This window comes from Podarcis bocagei (assembly GCF_964188305.1).
Source record: "Podarcis bocagei genome assembly, chromosome: 12".
In the NCBI taxonomy this organism is placed as follows: Eukaryota; Metazoa; Chordata; class Lepidosauria; order Squamata; family Lacertidae; genus Podarcis; species Podarcis bocagei.
The window spans coordinates 36,601,261-36,624,487 of record NC_138137.1 but is presented as its reverse complement, the minus strand read 5'-3'; the positions used below and the strand labels follow the sequence as shown (position 1 = coordinate 36,624,487).

Below are 23,227 nucleotides of genomic sequence, written 5' to 3'. Positions count from 1 at the left end.
ACTTCAGAGTTATAGCAATGCTTCCATTTAGAGTTGTGGGTGTGTTTTTAAATTGTTTTACCTTTATGAGACAAGAGTGGATAATCCCAACGTTTATTGCAAGAAGGCTTTCCGTTCTTTCTGTTTCTCCTTTTTTTAATTGTGGCTTTTGTTGTCGTTGACAGAGAGGGTGTTTTGGTGGGTGTTTTCAAATTTCACCACAGCACTTCTTTTCTGCGAGATTTTGTGAACCGCAAGTATAGCAAGCAAATTAATTAATGCTCAATTATAGCTGCCATCTGGGGACTTTTGCATTAGATCCATAATTAGGCTAAATTAATGCATCGTGTGTTTAAGAAATTATGCAACACCAAATTAATTAATCATGATTAGGGGCCTTTTTTTGACATGTTGCCTGTCAGTTAATCATCTTCTCCCCCCCCCCTACCCACCCCACCCCCCAGCCTAAAAGAAAGGAGTCCTTGGGCAGCCAAAAATGAGAATGAAGGCGATGCTCCAAATTCTGAAAATTAAAGTGTGACAATATGTATGAGACTTCGACATTTCCAGCTCCTAATTGTGAAACTGCTGCATGCTTGGGTTCAGCGAGTTTCATGCTAAGCTCATTAGGGCTGTGTAAAGGACGCAGGACTGATTGTGTGAACTTCCCAGGAGAGGCAATCTGACTGCTAGCCCGTGTCCTGACTGTCATACAGGTCTATCAGTCATCGCCTGACCTTACTGAGGGGGTAGACTTTCAATGAGAATGAAGAAATGATTTTTCTCTCTTGATTGTCTTCGGAGACAATTCCCTACCCCACCTCAATTGCTTTCTCTCTCTCTGTCTCTTCCCCTCCCTCCCTCCCTCCCTCGACTGCATGCAAATGTCTTCTGCATGCTGGGCAATCACTGCTGAGAGTAAGTTTGGGCTGGGAGAGGTAAGGAAAGAAGTCTCAGCAAGAAAAGATGTGGCCTGTTTCCAACTGCTGGTATGTTTTAACATACAGGGCTTTTCATCCTGGAAATACCACATTTGAAGGGTTTCCAAAGTGTACAGTGGGGGGAGATACACAGAGCGGCCTCTTTCCTCCTCATTCTGCTACGTTCTCCCCCAGTTTAGGTAACACAATTCACATTCCATCATAACCGGATCCTACTACAGAAAGGCATAATAGCATGACACATTGGGAAATCTTATTGGCATCCTCCTGGTAGGTTTCTCTGATAATAAATACCTAATTTTAAAAGGGGGACATCATGAATTGCTGTTATTGCAGTGCCTTACTGTTATGCATCCTTCTATCAAAATATATTTTAACAAAAGTTATATATGGCCTCCATCGCTGCTTTCCAAATGCTTTTACGTGGAATTTTACCATTCTGACATGAAATAAATCTGTGTCAACATTTAGAATACACATGCCCTTTCATTAAAATACACATTTTGTGGGGCATTTTACCCTACACATTTATATGACAAATAAAGGTGGGAATTGCACTGCAAAAGGCAGAGAAATATGAAAAGCAAAGGACAGGTGCATTCCCATCTTTATATTAAAATGTGAATTAGGTTGGTTTACTAAGGGCTCATCCACACTTCCACTTGTCCTGTGCTTCCTAGGTGCAGGGTTTATCGTTTGCTCCAGGAAAACTTGCTCTTTACTGCTGAATCGGAACAAATGAAAATCCATAGAAAACCTGATTGATGTTTGTTCTGATTCAGTGGTGTTCCTGGAGGAAAGCAGCGGGATGAGTGGAAGTGTGGATTGCAGACCAAACAAAATCAGTGAGTATTCCTAGTGGTGAATGCACATTTTGCTCTAACTTTTCTTCCCTGTCTTTACAACTATAATCCTTCATCTCCCATCTCATCAAATGAGCCAGTGTAGTGCAGGGCAAAAGTAGGACAAGGATAAGGAAAGTTAGGGCATGTTGTGGCCCACATGGCATACTCTGCTCTGTCCTCCGACACCTTGCTGTTGATCCTCAACGCCAAGCACCCACCACCTCAGATGGTTGCCTCACTCTGTCCAATGGTAGGGTTGTGTGACAGACTGATTGGACACACAAGAATGGTGGAAGGCACCAACTGGGGAACTACCAAGTGAAGAAGGCTCAGAGCCCAGGGATTGGTGGTGGGACAGTGATGAGTGGTCTGGGGGAGAAGAAGACTGGGAGGAGGTGTCAGAAGCTGAAGAGGTAACAGGGCTTAGTGAGCAGGGAGGAGTCTGTGGCAGACAGCAGTCCAGAATCAGGGACAGACACTGAAGCTAGAGAGGAGGGAGGACAAGAGGAAGAGAAGTGTCTGGTTGGTGAAGAGTTAGGGGTGTCTTTGCCTCCTGCTGCGATGAGCTCCCCTCCTCACTTGTCTCCCAGAACCAGGAGAGGCATGAAGAGGGCAGAGGAGAAGTGCCTTCAAGCAGGTACAATCTCAGATTACTTGGACCTAGGCAGCTGTGGGGAGGCGGGGATCTTCAGTGTCAACAACTGCTTCATGGGGGCAAGACCTGTCAGACATGAACTGGTATACTCATTCGGCATGATATTCCTGTGCAGACACTGTTTTTGCTAATAAAGAGTTAACGCCAAATTGTTCAATGTGATTTACTGCTGCTCGCTTCTGTCAGGCCGGGCACAATTTCTTGAAGTGCAGGTGGACAGTCCTCACAGGCCTTTGCTGAAGTCCGCCACAGATTTCCCAGCTCTGCACCATCACAGCTGCCAAATTCAGCTCCTGCCCCACACTCCCCTCAACTCTCCCTCAACTCCCCTCAACAGCTGAGGTACCCAGGGCACATTTTACATGGGAAACCTCAACCCCAGGGGCCAAATGCCAAATCCAAACCTCTCTATCTAGCCAAACACCCTCCCCAGACCACACTCCTTGCTGCTTTGCACCCTCATGTGATTTTGCTTGACTGGACTATGTCATTGAACTCAGATCCTGCTTCCTGTTTATTCAGATGCATAACTGTATGCAGAATTCCAGCCTTAGGCTTGGCACAGTGCAGTCCACTGCATGTTTATTGAGAACGATGTTTCACTGAGTTCAACAAAGCTTACTCCCTAGTAAGTATGTTTAGGGCTGCAGCCATTAAATGCAACCTCTGTGCAACTCATAAGTAAGTCCCACTGTACTATGGAATCTACATTCCATAGTACAGGAAAAGTGTGATCAGATCTCAGCCTTACTGAATCTTCATTTTACCCCAGAAATGTTTCATTTTTATTCCCTTTTTCTTTCGTTCAGATGTGTGTGTGTTTCTCCTTCTCGGCTCCAGACCTTCCCCCCCTTCTCAATGCATGTGGCCTGTTAGCTCATTCTTCCTCTTTCTCCATATTCTGATCCACGCCTCTGCATTTCCTGTTCAAATTGGTGGGTGGGTGGGGATTTCTGAGTAACCTCCCACAATATTTTCCGTTCATCCTGTTTGCCACAGCACTCCCTGCAAGAGAAACAGGGGGAAAACAAGTGGCTTGCCTGCCAAGGAATTCTGACTCTTTCCCCCCAGCTGGGCAGGCTGGAGGGGTTAATTCTCATTCCTACTTCTGCCAGGCAAGTGCTGACAATGAGGGGAGAACCCAAACCTCTCTCGTGGCAAGAAGCATCATTTCATAGGAACAGATACCAGCGACAGGACTTGATACCTCTACACAATGAATTTATCCATGAATATTTGGTGGTAGGAGGGCAGGAGAGGCCCATAGCTCAGAGATATGTTCACTCTCCAGCATCTCCAGTGAGATCCCTGTCTAAAGCCCCAAAGATCCTCTGATGATCAGTGTAGACAGTACTGAGCTACATGGACCAATGAACCAAGGGTCTCTGTTTTTGACACAATAAAAGCGGATTTATTCAGTACACTATCTTGGGAGCTCCCAATTCAATTTCTCCTTGTAAGAGCAGGTGTGTGGCCTCCCAGGTTGTACCAGGCTATGCCATGGGGAGGAGGACTTCCTGGTTCACACTTCCTTCTCATGTTGATCCATTCCTCCCCATTGGACACAGAGAACACAAGAAGAGGCCTACTCAGTCCAGTGTCCTGTTTTGCACAGTGGTCAACAAGATGCTTCAGGAAGCCCACAAGCAGGACAGGAGTGTGATAACAGCACTCTACTGTCTGTGCTTCCCAGAAGCTGAAATACAAAGACATGTTGCCTCCAGTATTGGAGGTAATAAACAGCCGGCACAGCTAGAAGCCACTGATAGCTTTATTCTCCATTCATTGGTCTAATCCCCATTTAAAGCCATCCAAGTTGGTGGCCACCCCTTTATACTCTGATTATGAATTCCATAGTTTTAACTGTGTGTGGTGTGAAGTACGTCCATTTCTCCTTCCTGAATCTCCAAGCATTCAGCCTCATTCTTTGGATGAGACCAGGCTGTATTACGAGAGAGGCAGATTAAGGGTGGTGGCATTTCAGTATTCTTCCTTATTACTTCTACTTGTCCATTGCCTTATGCAACTTGTGCCTAGGTGGCTTACAAAATAAAGTGGTGCAGTTTTATAAAAAAGATATATTCGAGAATAAAACACAAGAAGCCTCTTAAAAGATTGCAGTGGCCACTCATGATTTTGAGTTGCTCTGCCCATTTGCCCTAGCAATCAAATCTAGATCAGGCAGTGTGGGCTGCAAAATAATGAAGATGTTTCTTGTAAAGAAAATCCCACCCACCCACCAGCCTTAGCCCCCTTTTGATGTTAGGTAAGTTCAAAACTCCACACCTCTCAAAATCCTAAAGAAATTCTGAAGGACCCTGAGAATGAGGTAGAAAAATTGAAGTTTTTTTCACAGGGGAAGAAATTGGAGGACAGATTTTGGCACATAACCTCAGTATCGTTGTGACACAGCAACGGCAAAGCTCTTTCCTCTTGATTTTCTGCTTCTGTCATGAAGCAGTTAAAGGCAACAGTTCCCTGGCAAGAATAAAATTGGTGCCGTATCTGGAGGACAGTGTTGGAACAACCAAAGTAGTCATGTGAGCTGCTTCTTTAATGAGATCCTTGCTAGCAGCTTCATGCATAGGCAAGAGGCTATTGCTATTAATATTCCTCGTGCTTTAAGGGGAATCTGGCACACACGAAGGCTTATCTGTTTGAACTTCTATAGTTCCATAGATTTCGTGGCCTTTATCAAAGGCAATAGGCTTGAAGCTTATAAGTGCCACCTCCTTTTTCCTGCCCAGCACAGGCTTATTCAAAATGACAGCTGGTAGGAAAAGCTCCAGAACTTTAGAAAAGCAAGTAATTGGCTAAGAGTATTTATTCTGCATTTATGCTATGCTAACCAGTTGAATAAAAGAATAGCAGGTCTTCACCCAGAAAATGTACCTACAGGCAGAATCATAGAATCGTAGGGTTGGAAGGGTCCACAAGGGTCATCTAGGTCATCATCTCTGACCACTGATCCTACTAGCTAGGGATGATGGGAGTTGCAGCCCCAAAACAGTTGGAGACCCAACTTTGATCTAGTCCAATGCAATGCAAGAATCTTTTGCCCAATATGAGGTTGGAACCCACAACCCTGAGATTAAGTGTCTCATGTTCTACAGTATTTTATGCCCTGAGGAACAAGGTGAAACTTCAGGTGGTTCCTCCAGCTTATAGCCCACCTCCTTCTCTGACTTCTGTACTGCAAAATTTTAGGTATGCCAGTCAGGGGAAGTGAACAAGAGGGCTACTGCCTGAGTGTAAAGGGAAAATGCAGTGACACAACTCTGGTGCTTCGGAGCCTTCAAAATGATAGGCACCTTCTAGGAGGCTTAGTTACAGATCTGCAAAACAACAAAAACAGAGAGGAAATGCATCAGTGGAAACTGTCATCACACTGAATCTGTCTCCTCTTTAGAGGACGAAGCTGGGGATTTGGAGTGGGAGAGAGAATTACTCTTGGAGCCAGCCCCGGAAGTACATAATGAACCATAACCACTTGTGTAAGAGGAGGGTCCAGCCCAAGGACATTATATTACCCTCCTCTGACTCAAAGGACTCCAGAAATGTTAATGGAATCACAGTCTGCTCTGGTCCATTAGAGTCAACAATTGCTCAAGTAGGCCCTTTAGATGAAGAGGTTCTTCTCAATGAAGGCAAGGGCAAACGAGGTAGCGCTGCAGCTTCTATTTAAGGCTCATTCTGAGGCTGGCTGCTGCCGAGACATCTTATGAGCACCACTCCTTTGGTGGATCCAGTCTGAGCTCTGCACAGGGCTGTCTAGAGGATCGCTGTCCAAGGTACCACTGAACCTCTCCATTATGCAAGAGAGAACAAGAATGCACACATACAGAAGTCCCTGTCCATTTCAGATGATTCAGCCTTCCACAAATTGGAGGGTGGTTTAAATGGAACCAGTGCTCTTGTCCCCATTCCCCCTTCATGGGCTACCAACTGTGGCATCTAAAAGGGTCTTAAGTGTATGTCTTTTGCACGTAGCTCAGGGTGGTGGAACTCAGGGTTTTCAGTAAAAAAAACAGGAGATCTCTCAAGCTTTTGTTCCCTAAGGCTGCTATTAAAGACAAGCTTGGTTCTCTCTCCCAATACCCTCACCAATGGAATTCTACCAGTCCAGTTTGCAAGAGCAGGATTTGTTGTTGTTGTGTGGACTGAAAACAACCTGCAGGCTTTATTCCTGCTGAACCACTCGCCTTGTCCTCTGTCACTGCCAGTGACCTTACATGTCTTTTGCATAAGCTAAACCATGCTAAAAGCAACATTTAACAGTAAACCAGCCTCTGCTTCAGAACTGACCATGAGCTTTGCTGCAAATGTATATAGCCTCACTGAAACGCAATGCCTGAATAGCACATTCTGCTTGATGAAACATACAGCGACTTCATGGTCTTTCTATGGAATGTTATGGAGCATGCTACCCAATGGGGACACAATTATTTTCACCATCAGAGACCAAAGAAAAATTGAAATTTCCCATGGATCAAACAAGCATGCTTCGATTGTCATTTCCATGCCACAAATTTTTAGAAAGCATGATTGTATACCTCATCCACACCAAATTTTGAATCTTCAGTATGAATCTACACCTGCAATCCAGAGATCCTTTTCCATGTGCATAAGTTTAAGATGCCCATATTACCACCCTCTCATACTCATATTCACTACCCCATTCATTGGGGGTAGGGACAGAGAGAGCAGTCTCAGCAATTTAGGAGTATACTTCCCTGGGTGTAAGCTCCACTGAACTCAGTTAAGTAAAAGATGTTGTGAGATCTGATCACAAATCTCCATTGCCATGTGCATTTTGACCCCAAGTGACCTTTCTTATAAGCAATTGCATGGGCCTTCTCTTCTCTACCAGGTAAGCAAAGACAAATCCTGCAGCGTTTCTTTTATTCTAGTTTATTAAAGAGCAGTGTGTGTGTGTGTGATTGTTTGTCCTGTGTTGAAATGGACTGGATCCATAATAATTAATTGCACTTAGGTCCCATTGAAAAAGTAACCATGACTAGCTTAACACCCATTGATTTGACTGGGAACTAAGTGAAACTACTACTCTGAATCCAACCCAATGGTGCTGTAGTTATGTCATAAAAAATAGCCACAACAAATGGTCTTAAAATTTGGGATTTGGGGATTTTTAAAATTATTTCTGGGGGAGGGTTGCAATGCAACCTTGAATGATGTCTTGTGGTGTCTCCCTCTACCTTAAAATCTAAAATGACACCCTGTTTCTGAACCTACGGGCTATTTCACTAACAAATAGAACAAACAAGATGCTGAATGTGCTTGGCCATTGGATTTTGAGATTTGCCATTCTTATGGAGCAGAAGCCCCTGTGCAAACTCAATCGAAGTGGTTGGGAGCTGCATAACACTCAAAGGAGTTCTTTATTTCTTTTTATTTCCTTTTTTAAAAAATCCACTTTTCTGGGCCTATCCCAATCACACATCAATTAAAAACCATGTGAAATGGGTAGGTTTCAAAAGCCTGTTTAAATATTGCAAAAGAGGGAACCAACCTCACATCCCTTGAGAGAGAAGTCTGTAAGTTAGGACCTATTACTGAGAAGGCCCTGTCCTCAGAGCCTGCCAATCTTACTGATCTTATAAAGGCATTCATTAAAAACATTTTGTCCCACCCTTCCATAAAAAAAAAGGAAAGCTCCCAGAGTGGTTATAAATGCCAATGATATGGGAGTCCCTGTCCTTAGGCTTACAATGAAGCAATGACATAAAAGGAAAAGGAATTGGGAAGGGGGAGGGAGGAAGCACATTCAGACATTATATCTTGGCAATCGGCAGCTGAAATGGAAAGATTTCAGCAAGAGGTGGAGCCAAAAGCTCCTCGTCTTTTAGCAGAGCAGATGGCGATGGATTTGATTTGATGGAGATGCCCTGAAATCCCACCGCTTTCCCTCTCCAGTAACCTGATGCAGTAGCAGTCGATGGGGTGCTGCAGACAGGGCAGTGTTGCTCACCTGACTTCCAAACACTGAGCATGAGTCCCAGTTCCTGAGAGGGACAGGAAGCGCAGTGCAAGGGCAGCAGCAGAGCTAATCTGACTCTCCGGCCACGCCAGCACCATGCCTGACTCCCTACTTCTCCCCACCCTTCAAGAAACAGACGTAGATTGATGCTCAGAAGGCAGATGATCATCGCCGCCCCATCTGCCCTGCTCCACCAACCACTACTGGCCTGAGGGAGTGGCTAATGATGGAAGTTGAGGGAGGAGCTTGATAGAGCTCAGCCCAGCAAATAGAGAAGCTCTGCAGTCTCAGGGCTATCCCTCCTCCTGCTCTCCTGCCAATAGCCTGACAGAACCAGAATCTTAAAGGGACACCAACAAGCCAGTCCTCTGATGGCAATCTTAAATCATGGACAGATTCATATTAGCACAGATGGTTCTTCAAACAATGTTCTTGCACAGGTCAAACAATGTTCTTGCAACGGGTCTTGGAATGGGAAGCTTCCCAGTGGATTTCTGCCAGCGTCGGAATTTGTATTGTTTAATTAACAGCCAGATTAAATCCTAACACAGTTAATAAATAAAACACATTTTGTACAGATTGCAAGCTGCCCTGTTTGGCAACTCCGTCAGCCAATAAAATCCGTTGATAGCGTGCGTTAGCTTCTGTCCTGTTTGACAGTTTTTAAGGGTTATTATATATTTATAAATACATTAAAAAGTTGCAATGCATATATGGTACATATCAGTCTGGGTGTGCAACATCTAACGGATAAACAAGCTGTCCAAAAAGACGTCTGCATTGGCTGTTTGGTTTTGTCTCATCCTGGCCTCACACACAGAAGCTGCCCCGGGGAGATGAATGTGCCAGGATAAGTTATCTGGGGCTCATAAAATCTTTTTTAGAAGATTGAAATAAAGTCAGTGCTTGCAGAAGACAAATCAATTGTGACATTTCTGAATGGAGTGCGATGCATTTAATTAGCACAAGACATACTGGCAAATGCTGAATTACCCAATAAATCACTGGATGCTGGAACCCATACGGAGCTGGGAATCAGCTGTCTTGTGAGATGTACAGCAAGGGCTAATAGGGAGATCTGGCCATTTCTCCTACATTTTCTGCTAAATTTCATTCATTTTGACATTTACACACCAGGTCTCTATAATTATTTCAAAACACCAAGCACCGAAGCTTCTCCAGATCCAATCAGGGTTTCAGGGTGGGGGGTGGGGGCATGATGCAGAATTATAGCATCAAGAGCCTCCTTTTGCTTAATTCCCCACCCCCGCCCCCCGGTTTGCAATTTGGATTGCCCTCGTTGCAGGTTGACTCCTGGGTGCTTGTCTGGCATCCTAACAACAAGGACAATTTATGGGCTAGGGAAGCTTAATAGGTGAATTCCCAAGCGGAAGATTGAAAAGCTTGTAGTAGGACAGCAGTCGCTATTGACCTTGAACTCTTGAAGTGTTTGTGTGATGTGCTGGTGCAACACTGAACAGAAGTTTGCTGTGGTCTCTCAGGTGGTTATCTGAGAAGGGGGTCAGGGTTCACGGGACGAAAATGCACACAGAGTCCCTGCATAGCAGCAGGGATCCTACCCCTCCCCCCGCCAAATAAGGACCCGAATATGTGACACCTTTGAGATGCATTTCCAGCTGCAGTCCTATAGACAGGTGCCACAGGGTATCTTGTGCACGCAATGCACAATTTAAAATTTGAGCACGGTTACACTTTTTAGACCAAATAATCTGTGCATTTGTGTGCCCAGGTTATGCCTGGGCTTAAGTCTATTCTAATCAAAACTTTATAGAGCTGAATGACAAGATTTTATAGGGACTATAATTCTTATTCCAGGTTTATGCAAATTTTGCATTTGAGTAAAATCCGCAGGTACACTATTCTTGTCTCTCTCAGTACAGATAGATGGTCTGTTTAAAGATTCTGTATTGTTAGGCATTTTATGTTACAATAAAGTGCTATGCCTTCACAATCTGAGAAATAAATGGATAAGCACATAAAACCACAATAATAGCAGCTTGGTATGAGAGGAAGATGGTGGTGTAGAAGGAGGGGATGAGGGGGGAAATGACCTGGATATTCCAAATATCTTCCCACCCCCTGCACAACCTACACGATTGTCCACAAAATCTTTTCTTAAGTTTAGCTGCTAGTACATCAAACTGGGTCACTCATATTTATCTGCATATATTGATTGATACAGCAATGACCAAACTGCAGTTCTGGTCAAAATAAAATGATGCAGCTCTTTGAGAACTCTGGAAAGGGGCTAGGAAAGGTTGCTGATATTTTATGTATATGTTTACATGGTGTGGAGGGGGATGAATCTCATTTTGAAGGGGAATCATTCCTAATTGCCAAAGGTATTAAGCGTTTAACAGTCTGTGGTAGTTGTTTTGCTCATTCTTTTGTTTGTTCCCCTCATAGCAAGATGGGTCTCTGGTGGCCCTTGGAGGAGAGAAAAAACACCCCTGAGAGCTGGATGGCACCAACTCACCAGGTTATTTCTTTCTTCTTCCCTCCTCTGAGGGAAAGATGGTCACTCAGAAGCCTCTGCGGGGGCCGTTGTGGGGCTGGATCATGAAGGCTCATCAGACTGCTTCTCTTCCCTTCTCCTGAGGCAAAATGGCCCTTTGGAAGCCAACGGTGAAAACTGGAATAAAAAATTGAACTCTCTTGTATTTATTTTATTTTTGATTGAACATATGCACATATGGGTTTAGTGGCCCTTCCTCATCTCCCCTCTAAAGGTGCTGTTTTGCTCCAGTGACTGTCTGTTCCTTCAGTTGTCCTAGACTGAAATGCCTGACTCTGCAAATGATAGTTCAGCCACCCCTGCTCCACTGTCCTGGGATACACAGAGCAACCTTTGCCAATCTGGTGCTCACCAGACATTTTGGATTATGATCCCCACCAGCCACAGCTGGCAGGGCCACGATAAGAGTTGGGGAGCCTGCAGCCCTCCTGATGTTTTTGAACTTCAGCTCCCATTGTTCCCGCCCACTGGTCTCACTGACTGGCGCTGATGGGAGTTGGAGTCCGTCAGCATCTGCCAAGGCCACAGGTTCCTCATCTCTGCCTTAGAGATAGGTTTGTGACATTGTGACTCCAGAAGAATAACAATCTCATGTCTGCAGAACTGTTCACAAGCCTTCCCATGAGTCTCCATCTGTATTTCAAATCTGACAATTTCTCTCAGCCAGAAGAACTTCAAAATACATTTCCCCCCTCATAATTTCAAGTGCAGTTTGACATTTGAGAGTATATATATATATATATATATATATATATATATATATATTTGTGTAGATGTGTGTGTGTGTGTTTTGGCAGAGTGGAAAGCATGTTAACAGGCTGATGGCATTTTAATTATTTTATTGAGCTGGCATGGGTTCAGATTACTTGTTGAAATTTCCAAACGCATGTTGGACTTAGATTTTACTTTGTAAACTGGGCCCAAGAGGCTGACTAATTAGAATCATGACTCAAAGCTATAAAGGGGTATTTATTGATTCAGCTCATGAAAAGACCAGGACAATCAAAAGCAAACATCCATCTCCCTTTTCATCTGGGGCTCAGAAGGTTAAGTACTATTTGTTTCAGATCCCTGACATTAGCTCTTTCTTTGTAACATAGGAGAGAGCACAATTAACATTCTAGAGCCATTCAGTTTTAGTATGTACTATATTATTTGCAAGAATGCTCTGCTTGTAGCCTAATTACAGCGCAGGTTGCAAGCCATTATTTGAGATCTTTCACTGATTAGGATTTTAATTTAATGTTATTATTTTTGCACTGTGCTGGCCACAGATATATCTGAATGTACAGGATGGCCCTTAATCTCATTGGTCATTAAAAAAAAGCAAATACATTTTGAGGTCCATTTATTGTTTGGTAATCTTATTCTATTTTGTGGGTGTGGGTGTTGTTGTTTTTTAAAAAGGGCTACCATTTGTGTCCAGTATATGTGTGAAATTTTCACATGGACAGATTCCCCTATGTTACGTTTGCCTGTATATTCTATGAAAATGAGATCTGAGTTCAGCCATAAGCTGTGGGAAGTTGAATTTTTCGGAAGATTTCATTATAGTGATCTGTGCCAAAAACATTCATTTCTAAGAGCTGGAAAGATTCACACTCTCCCACGCTCAGAAAAGTTTTGTATGGCAAGAGTTACTAATTCTGTTAGAGGCATAAAAACTGAGTGAATATCTCTGCAATCTTTCCCCCTCAGAACCATTCATTCAGATATGACTCCTGCTAATTTTTATTGAAAATGGCCGCTTACAGCACCTGAAGTCCAGAAGCGGCAATTTGCAGCCTGGTGTGACTTCAGCTGAGGCCGCGGACCATTGTCCTGCCCTGCACAACCGTTGGAGGGCGTCAATGGCTCCTCCCACAGCCATGTAGGATGCTGGGAGTCTGCTCATTTGAATTGGCCAATCACAGGCAGCCAAGGGGGTGTAGCCACATCGCCGGACCTGGAACCCAGAGTCTTCACTCAGATTCATCTAATTTCCATATATAAGAAAATAGCCATGCTGGAGCCAACCAGCTTAGTCAGAGCTGGATTCCCCATGCGGCGCTGTCCAAATGTAAGGGAGCCTGTCTCATAGCAATTATCACAACTTTGTTGGCAGATAAGGCATTGCGCTGGATCATTAGCCTTGGCAAAAGGGGAGGGGGGTCTTAGGGTCCGCCCTTCTCCACTACAAGAAATGGGTATCTCCTTAAAGGGGACATGGAGGGTGAGTTTGTTTGGTTGCCCAGATGGGGGTTGATGGGTCAGAGCATCCTTCCCATAGGGTGTTCCTGGTGGAATCATAGTCTACTGCAGAGAGGTCAGAGCCACACACCTGTTGTTTTACCCCCCCTTTAACCTCTGACCAAACTACTGGCATGTGGTCCTCAGATGGCTGCCTGTGAGACAGTGCTGTCTCTGGGGTGAAAAAATATCCCCACCCCCGTTATACTGAATGAGGTAGTAGAAAAAAGTGATAGAAATCTGGATCATACCAATTCTGACTCAGGTAAGAAGTCACCCCAATATAAATGCTCCCCCATGTGAGAAGCTCCCTTTGTGTAGCTAAGTAGCTCGCTGGAGAGATGGGGGGGGCGGGAATTAAATGCATCCCTCTGCCCAATGAGCTAGGTTGCTACATGAAGGGTGCAGGTGAGTCACTTGAAAATATGCTCCAGCCTTGTAGTGTGAAGTGATATGGTGCAGGATTTTTCCACCTCACTCCACCATCGGTTGCTACACAATGTGTGCAGCTTGACTCTGAGCTATTCCAGAAGCACTACATTTTCTTACTTTGGAGAGAAAAATTAAAGGATTGACAAACAGATGATCTGCGAATGTTACCGGATGACAAATTGAAAGTTAAGCCTGCCGTGGGAATATGGGAAGAGATTGTTAACTCAAATGGCACAAGTTTTTTTTTTCTTCTCATGGATGAAATGGTTCCAAACTGAGTGGGTGACAACGGAGGTTCAAACGCCTGCAGACATTATTAATGTTAATATTACTTTGTGTTAATTACCAAAAATGTGATCCTTTGTTCCGCATTTAATCACAAACCATTAATTGATTCCCCCCACCCCTTCCCCAACGCTCCTAATACATTTGGCAGTGGGATATAGATGTGCTTCATGTGGCGAGCGTTCCATGCGCATGAATCACGGACATTTTTTAACAGTTCTCTCTGGCTCTGCAAGCATTTGTACCATCTCTAGCACTGCATCATATCAGGAAAAAAGAGACTGCTGCTCTGAAGCTGGAAGGTTTTCTTTTTTAAATATTAATAAAAAAGAGACGGACTGGAGAATATTCATTTCCAAAACCAATTAGAAGCATAGACAAGTAGCCTTCCACAAATGTATCCTGGGGGGCATGGAGATGGGATCAGATCAGATCTGTACCTCCAGTGCCACAGATGGAGCTCTGACATAAGAGAGGGAGATCCAGTCTCTCTCTCTCTCTCTCCCTGATGCTGTAGGAGACAGTGGCTCTCCAACTTCCTTTTCTGGGCCACTCTTTCAGAATAACAATTTGCTTGTGCCATACCAATTTTTATATTATTATTATTATTGATAAGAACCGCTTTGGAAAATGAAAACAAACAACTCCTAGCAGTGCTTGATTTATAACACAGAACATAACTACATGATACGATCATGGGACATCCAGAAAGTCAAAAAAATGCAGCTACACAAGAAAACAAATCATTCCCAAAATATAATTATAAACAAGCCTCTTACATACTTAAGTATGTACACACGAGAGGTGTGTGATTGCTTTTTGCAAAGGAACGCGGCTTCACATATAGGCGTTTTTAAAAGCTCCCCAGGAGGAGGAAGGAGAAGAAGAAGAGGGGCGCAGCAGCTGCACCTATGGTGGGCGAGAGCAACGCCTCTCCATGCAAGGCGGGACTCCGGGGAGGAGAAAGGGGCCAGGGTGGAAGTAGCACCAGCAGCCAGCTTTGGATGTCAGCTTGAGAATTATTTATTTAGATAAATAATAAATAATTATTTAGAATTATTTATTATTTCATAACAGGTAGATAGTTAAGAGCTTAGGCAGCTTCAGCGGCAGGCACCCCCCAGAATTTGGCGCCCTGGTGCCCCACACCCCTTGCACCCCCGGGTAAAGACAGCCCTGCTGACATGTCTCAGGTGGGCGCCATTGACATTAGAAGAGAACAAGGGAGGAGCTCATGGTGAGTTCCAGCACCTCTTTTTCTAGAAAAGCAGCACTGGAAACAACCTTGTGTTTTACACATACACACCCTTAAGATTACAGCCTATTATAGCTTGCATTCTTTGCCTGTCAGTAGAATCCCATGTGTGTTCAGTTGGAAGGAAGTCTCACAATCATTAGTGTCTGCATGGATTTTAGAGTTAGGGGGCAGGCAATGACAAGGCTCTGGTATTTTGTTTCTTTTTAGAAATATTTCTAGACCACATAATCACTAAACTCTCTAAGCGGTGTCCATAATGAATGTATGCTTTGTGAAGTTCTCTGCATGCTGCTGAGTTTTGTGCGTTGTCTCTTACAAGGTAATCTCAGCCTTTCCCATGTAATAGTTTGTGAACATTGTCTCTGGTAAGAAAAAAAATATTTGGTACATCTCTGACTTCAAATCCTGTTGCTGGAGTGTTGTGTGTGTGAGATAAAGAGAGACACACAGAGAGAAATAAAAAGCACAGTAAGATGGAAGAAAATAATAAAATGAAAACAAGCGGACTATTCCATGAAGAGAAAAGCACTTTCAAATTTTAGAAATATATCCTGTGGTGGTCGGGGGACATGGCATTAAAACAGCTGAAAAACTCTGAGCTGGTCTGTTTGTTTACAGTGATGAGAAAATTGGCTTCCTGTTGCATGAGCTGTGGGGACAGCTGAGCATTTTTGCTGGGTGGGTTCCTAATTTCTAGGCCTCTTTACCCAACACAAATGTTGAACTTAGGGGGTGGATTGAAACCCACAGAACTGGCTTTTTCTAACAACTACGCAGAGTTTTGTCAGTGCCAGAAAAATGGGAAGTGGGGAGGAAACAGCAGGCTGTTGAGTCACCTGTATAAATATGTGCTAAATAATTTCACTCCACTTTCGTTTCTGTGCATGGCCTGTGTCAACGCCTTTTTTGGTGGCCCTCAGCAACATTTGATGCCCCGCACCTTCACAAAGCCAAATAACACACACCTGGGAAAGCACTAACCAGGCTTTGGGAGGAGGCACGAGGGCTCTGACACAGTCCTGGAGTCCTTCTGCCTCCTTCCCAAAGCCTGGTTAGTGCGTTCCCAGGTGTGTGTGTGTGTCAAATTTTGGGCCTCACATGATAAAGCAGAATGAGGCCCAAGAGTCCCATGTCAAAGTACTCTTGTGGCCCACTAGGTGTGAAAAGTTGGGTTGTCCTGGCTTAGTGTTATGTATTCAGTGGTCTGTGTTTGCCTGCGCTTGAGTCTGGACTAAGGATTATGAGCCCCTGTGTTCTGATTCGGTACATCATATCCAATCACAGAACATTTCGGGATTTGGGCCTCTGCCATTGGCCCTTAAACTCTGAGTTATGATTCGCAGCTTGGAAGTTTAGACAGCCAATCATGTTGGGAGTGGGAGTGGCCCAGGCCTTCAGAAATGTATATAAGCAGTTGCTTTGCCCTTGTTGCCCAGTTCTGTTCGTTCAATAAAGGTTCTTGCTTTTATCACTGTGTCTTCCCTCGTGGGAACCCACCTACACTTTACTTAGACCGATGGACAATTTTATATGCTGGTTCATTAATTAAATACACAGCACTCCGCCTCCTGGTCATTAGAAAAAGGATCAGATGTGACATTGGAAGGATGTGGATTCTATGATTGACAAGAAAAGGCTTTGCCTATGAAATGAAATGTACTAAGCATGTTACACATTGATAGGTTGATGCTTGTTGAAAACGTGCTCTTTCCCTTGCAGTGTATTTAGTTTCTAGTTTATCACCCTAGCCTAGGCATTTATGTTTCCCATCTCCAACAGTTGCATCCAAGGCTAGCAATACCTGGAGAATTAGTTGGCAATAACCTTCTGGAGTCAGAAGTCTACAATGCTTCCAAGGGCACGCTAACATTATGTACATAAATGTCTGTCGTACAAAATACTGCAACAGTGGCTTTTTCATGAAGAATCCCATTATCAGAGACAACAACAGAAATGGTGCTAGCCACCATCAATGTGCCAATTATAACTGTGAGCATTCATTATAATCTCCAAAGCAAGATACTTTCAAGTAACTAATGACTTGTTTCTCATTTGCATGACACTGCGTCATGCTATTTGATTCCTGCTCTGCAGCTGCAAATGAGGCAGTGGACCATCCCAGGCAAGTTTGCGCAAGTGACTCTTTTCACAGTAAACATTATTTCAGATCAGATTTCAATCAGGTCTGGAGCATGGGGATGAGTTCTTTAAAGTAGGCTATCATGGGAGAGTTTGAGACAAGCTATCAGGGAAAGGAGACTCAGGGTGATTTCTCTTTCTGAACCATCTTGTGAAGATTTTGGAATGAAGGTTGAAAGACCAAAATGCCTCCTCACATAAATTTGCCTTACGCTGTTAGTCTGGTCGACTCTGCGACTTTTGGTCTGGCTAAACCACATAGAAGAAAGGCATAAAAACTAGAGTGAATGATCTACTTTCCTACATTTACTCAAATCTCATCAAAGATTTGGCTTTGATGATCATGGGCAGCTGCATAGTCCAAGAAAAAGCATAGTCTAGAGAAGCGGTTCTCAACCTGTGGGTCCCCAGATGTTGTTGGACCACTGGTCATGCTGGCTAGGAATGATGGGAGTTGTAGTCCAACAACATCTCGGGACCCACAGATTGAGAAACCCTGGTCTAGAGGGTGATCATTTGGGATGCTCCAGAAGTGCTTTTTTTTTTAAGAGAAAAGTCAAAATGGCACCAGTATTTTGAACTGAAGTTTATTTTTATTTTTTTGTAAACAAACAACATTCACACATAGATGGAAACTGGAAGCAGAAAATGGTTCCCCTAACATAATCTGAAGCCCCAAGTAATTACAGCATGCTGAAGTTGTCCCTGGGCCCCAGTCTCTCCAATTCTGAAGTACAACAAGCACACTCATAGAATCATAGAAATGTACAGTTGGAAGGGACACTGAGAGTCATCTAGTCCAATGCCCTGCAATGCACAGCTCTGTTGTCCAACATGGGGCTCAAACTTGCAACTCTGAAATTAAGACTCTCATGCTCTACCAACTGACTTAACTTCTGCGGTTCCATGCTGTCTTGGCATTTCATAGGTACAAATAGACTTAATCCAGTGAGTATCCACCCACCCCCATTTTTGTACAGCATTGCATTGCAACAGGAAACTGAAACATAGGGCTCATCGTTCTCTTGATTTTCAACATTTTATCCAAGCAATTAGAGCTGTAATAAAGAGATTACACTTAAAAAGGAAAGCACCGAGAGCTGCAATAATTCCCTTCCTTCCTTTTCATCTGTTCCGCTGCTACTCTCTGAAGTTAATTAAAAGGAGTGATTTCAGAATCGCGGCCAAAATTCTATGAATTTCTCACTGCTACTTTTAACATCTGCACGAGAAATTTCTAGCTGCCATTCATTTGGCTGCATCTTCAATAAGAAAATGTTTCCTATTAAACATCTTTCTCTCTCTCTCTCTTCTTTTTTATACAAAAAGAAAATCAAAACAGCAGCTTCACAGCTGGGATAGCCAGATGATCAGCCACACCACCTCTGTAAAGGGTGTTGTTTGCTACTTTTTGGCATTTGAGAAAGAGTCACTAGTTTACCCTCCGGGAACATTTTGGATCCATGTGCCTCACACAGCTGTTCAAACTAATTCTTCAGAGAGCCTTTTAACACTCAAAGCAATGCCACTTTCAGAGATTATTATTTTATAAGGAATGGCATAATATGGGAAGCTGCTTTATATGGAGCCAGACCATTGGTTCACTCAACTCAGAGAATCTGTTCTGATCAGTAATGGCTCCCGGGCAACTTTTGCAGAAGGTTTCCCTAGGACTGTGTCATTGAGAGATGGGTGATTGGACTTAGTTCATGTATAGGATATACTCTGCCAGTGCTGCTCCTTCTGTCATGACCCTTGAGCAGGGAATTAAGAACACAGTAGCCATCCATGGAGTATCCGTCTTGCTCAATATTGCCTACACAGACTGGCAGCAGCTCTCCAGGGCCTCAGGCAGGAGTCTCTCCAAGCCCTACCTAGAGAGCCTCTTTGGCTTGCCAGTCATAAGCTTGGCAGTTCAAATCCCTGTGACGGGATGAACTCCCATTGCTCTGTCCCAGCTCCTGCCAACCTAGCAGTTTGAAAGCACACCAGTGCAAGTAGATAAATAGGTATGGCTGTGGTGGGAATGTAAATGGCGTTTCCATACGCTCTGGCTTCCATCATGGTGTTCCATTGCACCAGAAGCAGTTTAGTCATGCTGGCCACATGACCCGGAAAGCTGTCTGTGGACAAACGCCGACTCCCTTGGCCACCCTTAGCCTGAAAAGCAAGATGAGCGCTGCAACCCTATAGTCACCTTTGACTGGACTTAACCGTCCAGGGGTCCTTTACCTTTTTTATCCCTGTATCATTCTGTTTGTCTGGTTTTGGTGATCTTAGCTCACAAACAGTGACTTCCAATATATATCTGTGCAGTATAGAAAAAAGCAAGCCCCTGCTTTGGGCTAAAAAATAGTTGGGGCATGACAATCTTGGTGCTTTATATGTTCTTGGACTACAAATCTCTTCTATCCTGACCATTGACAGTGCTGGTCAGGGTTGATGGGAGTTGAAGTTGAACAATGTCTGGGGGGGGTGTGGCAGGTTCCCCATTCCTGCTGTAAATAATAATTGCCACTTCTTATATCCACACACAGAACTTAAGGTAAAGGTAAAGGGACCCCTGACCATTAGGCCCAGTCATGGCCGACTCTGGGGTTGCAGTGCTCATCTCGCTTTATTGGCCGAGGGAGCCGGCATACAGCTTCTGGGTCATGTGGCCAGCATGACTAAGCCGCTTCTGGCGAATCAGAGTAGTGCACGGAAATGCCATTTACCTTCCTGCCGGAGCGGTACCTATTTATCTACTTGCACTTTGACGTACTTTCGAACTGCTAGGTTGGCAGGAGCAGGGACTGAGCAACGGGAGCTCACCCCGTTGTGGGGATTTGAACCGCCAACCTTCTGATTGGCAAGCCCTAGGCTCTGTGGTTTAACCCACAGCACCACCCACGTCCCTTTCACACACAGAACTTACCTCCTTTAAATCTTGGTTGCACTGTCCACAGGTTTGGAAAGCAGGAAGCAATTTGCTATTCATACCAATGAATTAATTAGACAAGCTAGAGATATTCCTGCCCGGACAATCTCTCTTCCTGAGCCTACACATTCAAGCATGACAGGATGTATGAAACCCTGGTTGTCAATGGTTACTTGGTAGCTCTTTGATGAAAGAGCATAAACAAAAAACTATTAAATATTAGCGAAAGTCATGCTGCCATCTCCAGAGCATGGAAGAACTAATGGAGTGGATTCGACTTTTTTAAACTGGCACAGGGTGAGTCATGTCAATTTCAGTTTTTTTTAAAAAGCAAAAGTACCACAGATCTAATGGTTCAAAGGATCCCTTTGTTGAACCACCTTTGGGTTTCATTTCATCAATTCCACCAACGTTTCATGAGGATTAGACATGTAAAATGAATTGTGCCAGTATAGCTGGTATTTGAAAATGAGACTTAGAATGCTGGTTTTACCCATTGTGAGTGGTCCAACATCTATGGACATCTGCTCTGGTGAGTTGTGGTGTCTTGGATGCTCTTCCAGCACATTCGACACAGCAGTTCATAGAATCATAGAATTGTAGAGCTGGTCATCTTGTCCAGCTCCCTGCAATGCAGGAATCTGATGTGAAAGGGGCCACTCAACTCTGGGGTTGCGGCTCTCATCACCGCTTTCAGGCCGAGGGAGCCAGCATTTGTCCGCAGACAGCTTTTCTGGGTCATGTGGCCAGCATGACTAAACCACTTCTGGTGCAACGGAACACCGTGACGGGAACCAGAGCACATGGAAACGGCATTTACTGTCAGGTTTCAGGGAATCAACTTCCTCCACCCCACCCCACCCCATGGCAGTAGATAAGCAGAACAAAGGAAAAGGAGTCTCCTTACCAGTTAGAAACTTTAATAATCACAGCGAGAGAACAAAGAACACATCTCATAGAATGGCGGTGCTCCCAATTAAGGAGTCCACCCCTTTTGGTCCCTATTAATCTACGTCACTCCTGCCTCTTGTAATCTGATCTTATAGTCTCTGTGCTTTCTGTTCTGCCACTTTCTGAGCTCTCCGTGACTTTGGAGAAGGGGGGGGGGTCAATGCTGTGAATCTGTTAACCCTCTCTCTCTCCCAGTGTTTCTTCTTCTAGCTGTTCCCTATCTGGGATTTCTCAGCTTCTGCCTTCTGAACTATGCCCCTCTGCAAACCACTGTTCTAAATCTATACTGTCCTCCTGCTCCTGGGAAGATTCAGGATCTGGATCAGGAGCAGGGGGAGGGGGAGGCTCCCACCATTCCTCCTCAGTGCAGCCCTCCTCAGCACGGTCCCTGACATTTACCTTCCCACCACTGCAGTACCTATTTATCTACTTGCACTGGCGTGCTTTAGAACTGGTTTAGACCACAGTGCCACCCGCGTCCCTGGTACAGGGATATAGTGTGGCAGATGATAATAAAACAGGGGGAAAGAATTCATATCTGTAAGTAAAGAACATATCACAGGTAAGAATCAAAACCAGTTTAAAGTATTGCTGTGTGTACTACACAGCTTGAATAACATAACACTGGTCAACAACAAATCTGTTGTCTGCGTTTTTTAAGCTGATTTAGGATGAATCTGATGCGCTGAATCCAAAAATCACATTGGTTTTGCTCAATCAGGTCAAGTTTTTGAGCTATGTCCACATATCTTTTTTATGTTTTTGTTCACATGTACGCTTGTGTGGAGCATTTTAGAAGAAGTTGGTGGGGGTAAGATGCCATGTCGAATAATTGTTTTGATTGGAAATGATTATTTTAATGACAAGAAGTATTCAGGTCCGATAGTTCTGGGTGATTATGTCGAAAAGGGATCAGTTTGAAGTCATAAAACCTCGAAATCTTCCATAAATTGGTGCTCAGCATTACACGAAGAAGGACTGGCCTGTGCTGGAGGAATTGGTGCCTTGCAGAAAAAGGAACATCATCAACGACCCTCTGGTGGACAGAGACAGAATACTCTTCCCACCGCTGCACATCAAGCTCAGCTTAATCAAGCAGTTCACCAAGGCTCTGGACAAGGATGGTGACTGCTTCACTTACTTGTGCCAGGCTTTTCCAGGATTGACCATGGAGAAGTTGAAAGCTGGCATCTTTGACGGTCCTCAGATCCGTCAGCTCATCAGAGATCCAGAGTTCGGAAACTCAATGAACGAAGTGGAACTGGAAGCGTGGAAGGCATTTGTTCTGGTAGTGAAGAACTTTCTTGGCAACAATAAGGCCAAAAACTACGCAGAACCTGTCAACAACATGCTGACTGCTTTCAGAAACCTGGGCTGCAACATGAGCGTCAAGATGCACTACCTATTTTCACATATGGACCGGTTTCCTGAGAACCTGGGTTCAATGATTGACAAGCAGGGGGAGAGATTCCATCAGGACATGAAAGAGATGGAGACCAGGTATCAGGGTCGCTGGGACGCAGTCATGATGGCTGACTACTGTTGGACTCTGAAGAGAGACCTCCCTGCCACTGAGCTTTCCAAGAGTTCCAGGAAACGGAAGTTCAAGCCCTGAAGTTTGAAAAATGGTGAAGCAACATGCAATTTACATGTACTTACCTTTATCAATGCCCACCATTCAGTTTACAGTAATCTATGTTTCTATCAGGTAATCAATATATGTTGTTGGAAAACATTTTCTTTCTCTTAAAAACATATTTAGGATGATATGTGTTGACAAAAATCAGCTGATAATGCCACAAAAATGTAATCGATTTTGTCACAAGATCTGATTTTTTTCAAATCAACATAGCACAAAAACCTGACCTGATGGAGAGAAACGGATGCCATTTCCTGATTCAGCAGTGCAAAAATACCCTAAATCAGCTGTAGAAATCTAGACAACATTCAAAAAGTAAAAAATTGTTGCCCAGTGAATTGGATCTTTGAGATGGACGGGGGGTGGGGGGTGGGGGTGTTCTTCTCGCTGATCCACCAGTAGGTCTAGCTCATTATGCAG

General features: G+C 44.1%; 1 long non-coding RNA gene across 1 annotated transcript; it reads right to left on the bottom strand.

Annotated features, from left to right (window-relative positions):
* Positions 1-1,058: 1,058 nt before the first annotated feature.
* On the bottom strand, positions 1,059-12,801 carry LOC308569478. The gene is made up of 3 exons (XR_014000742.1): positions 12,707-12,801; positions 10,916-11,071; positions 1,059-1,135 (listed from the first exon to the last, which is right to left on the bottom strand). It is a non-coding gene; the product is annotated as an uncharacterized lncRNA (long non-coding RNA).
* Between the last annotated feature and the right edge of the window lie 10,426 nt (positions 12,802-23,227).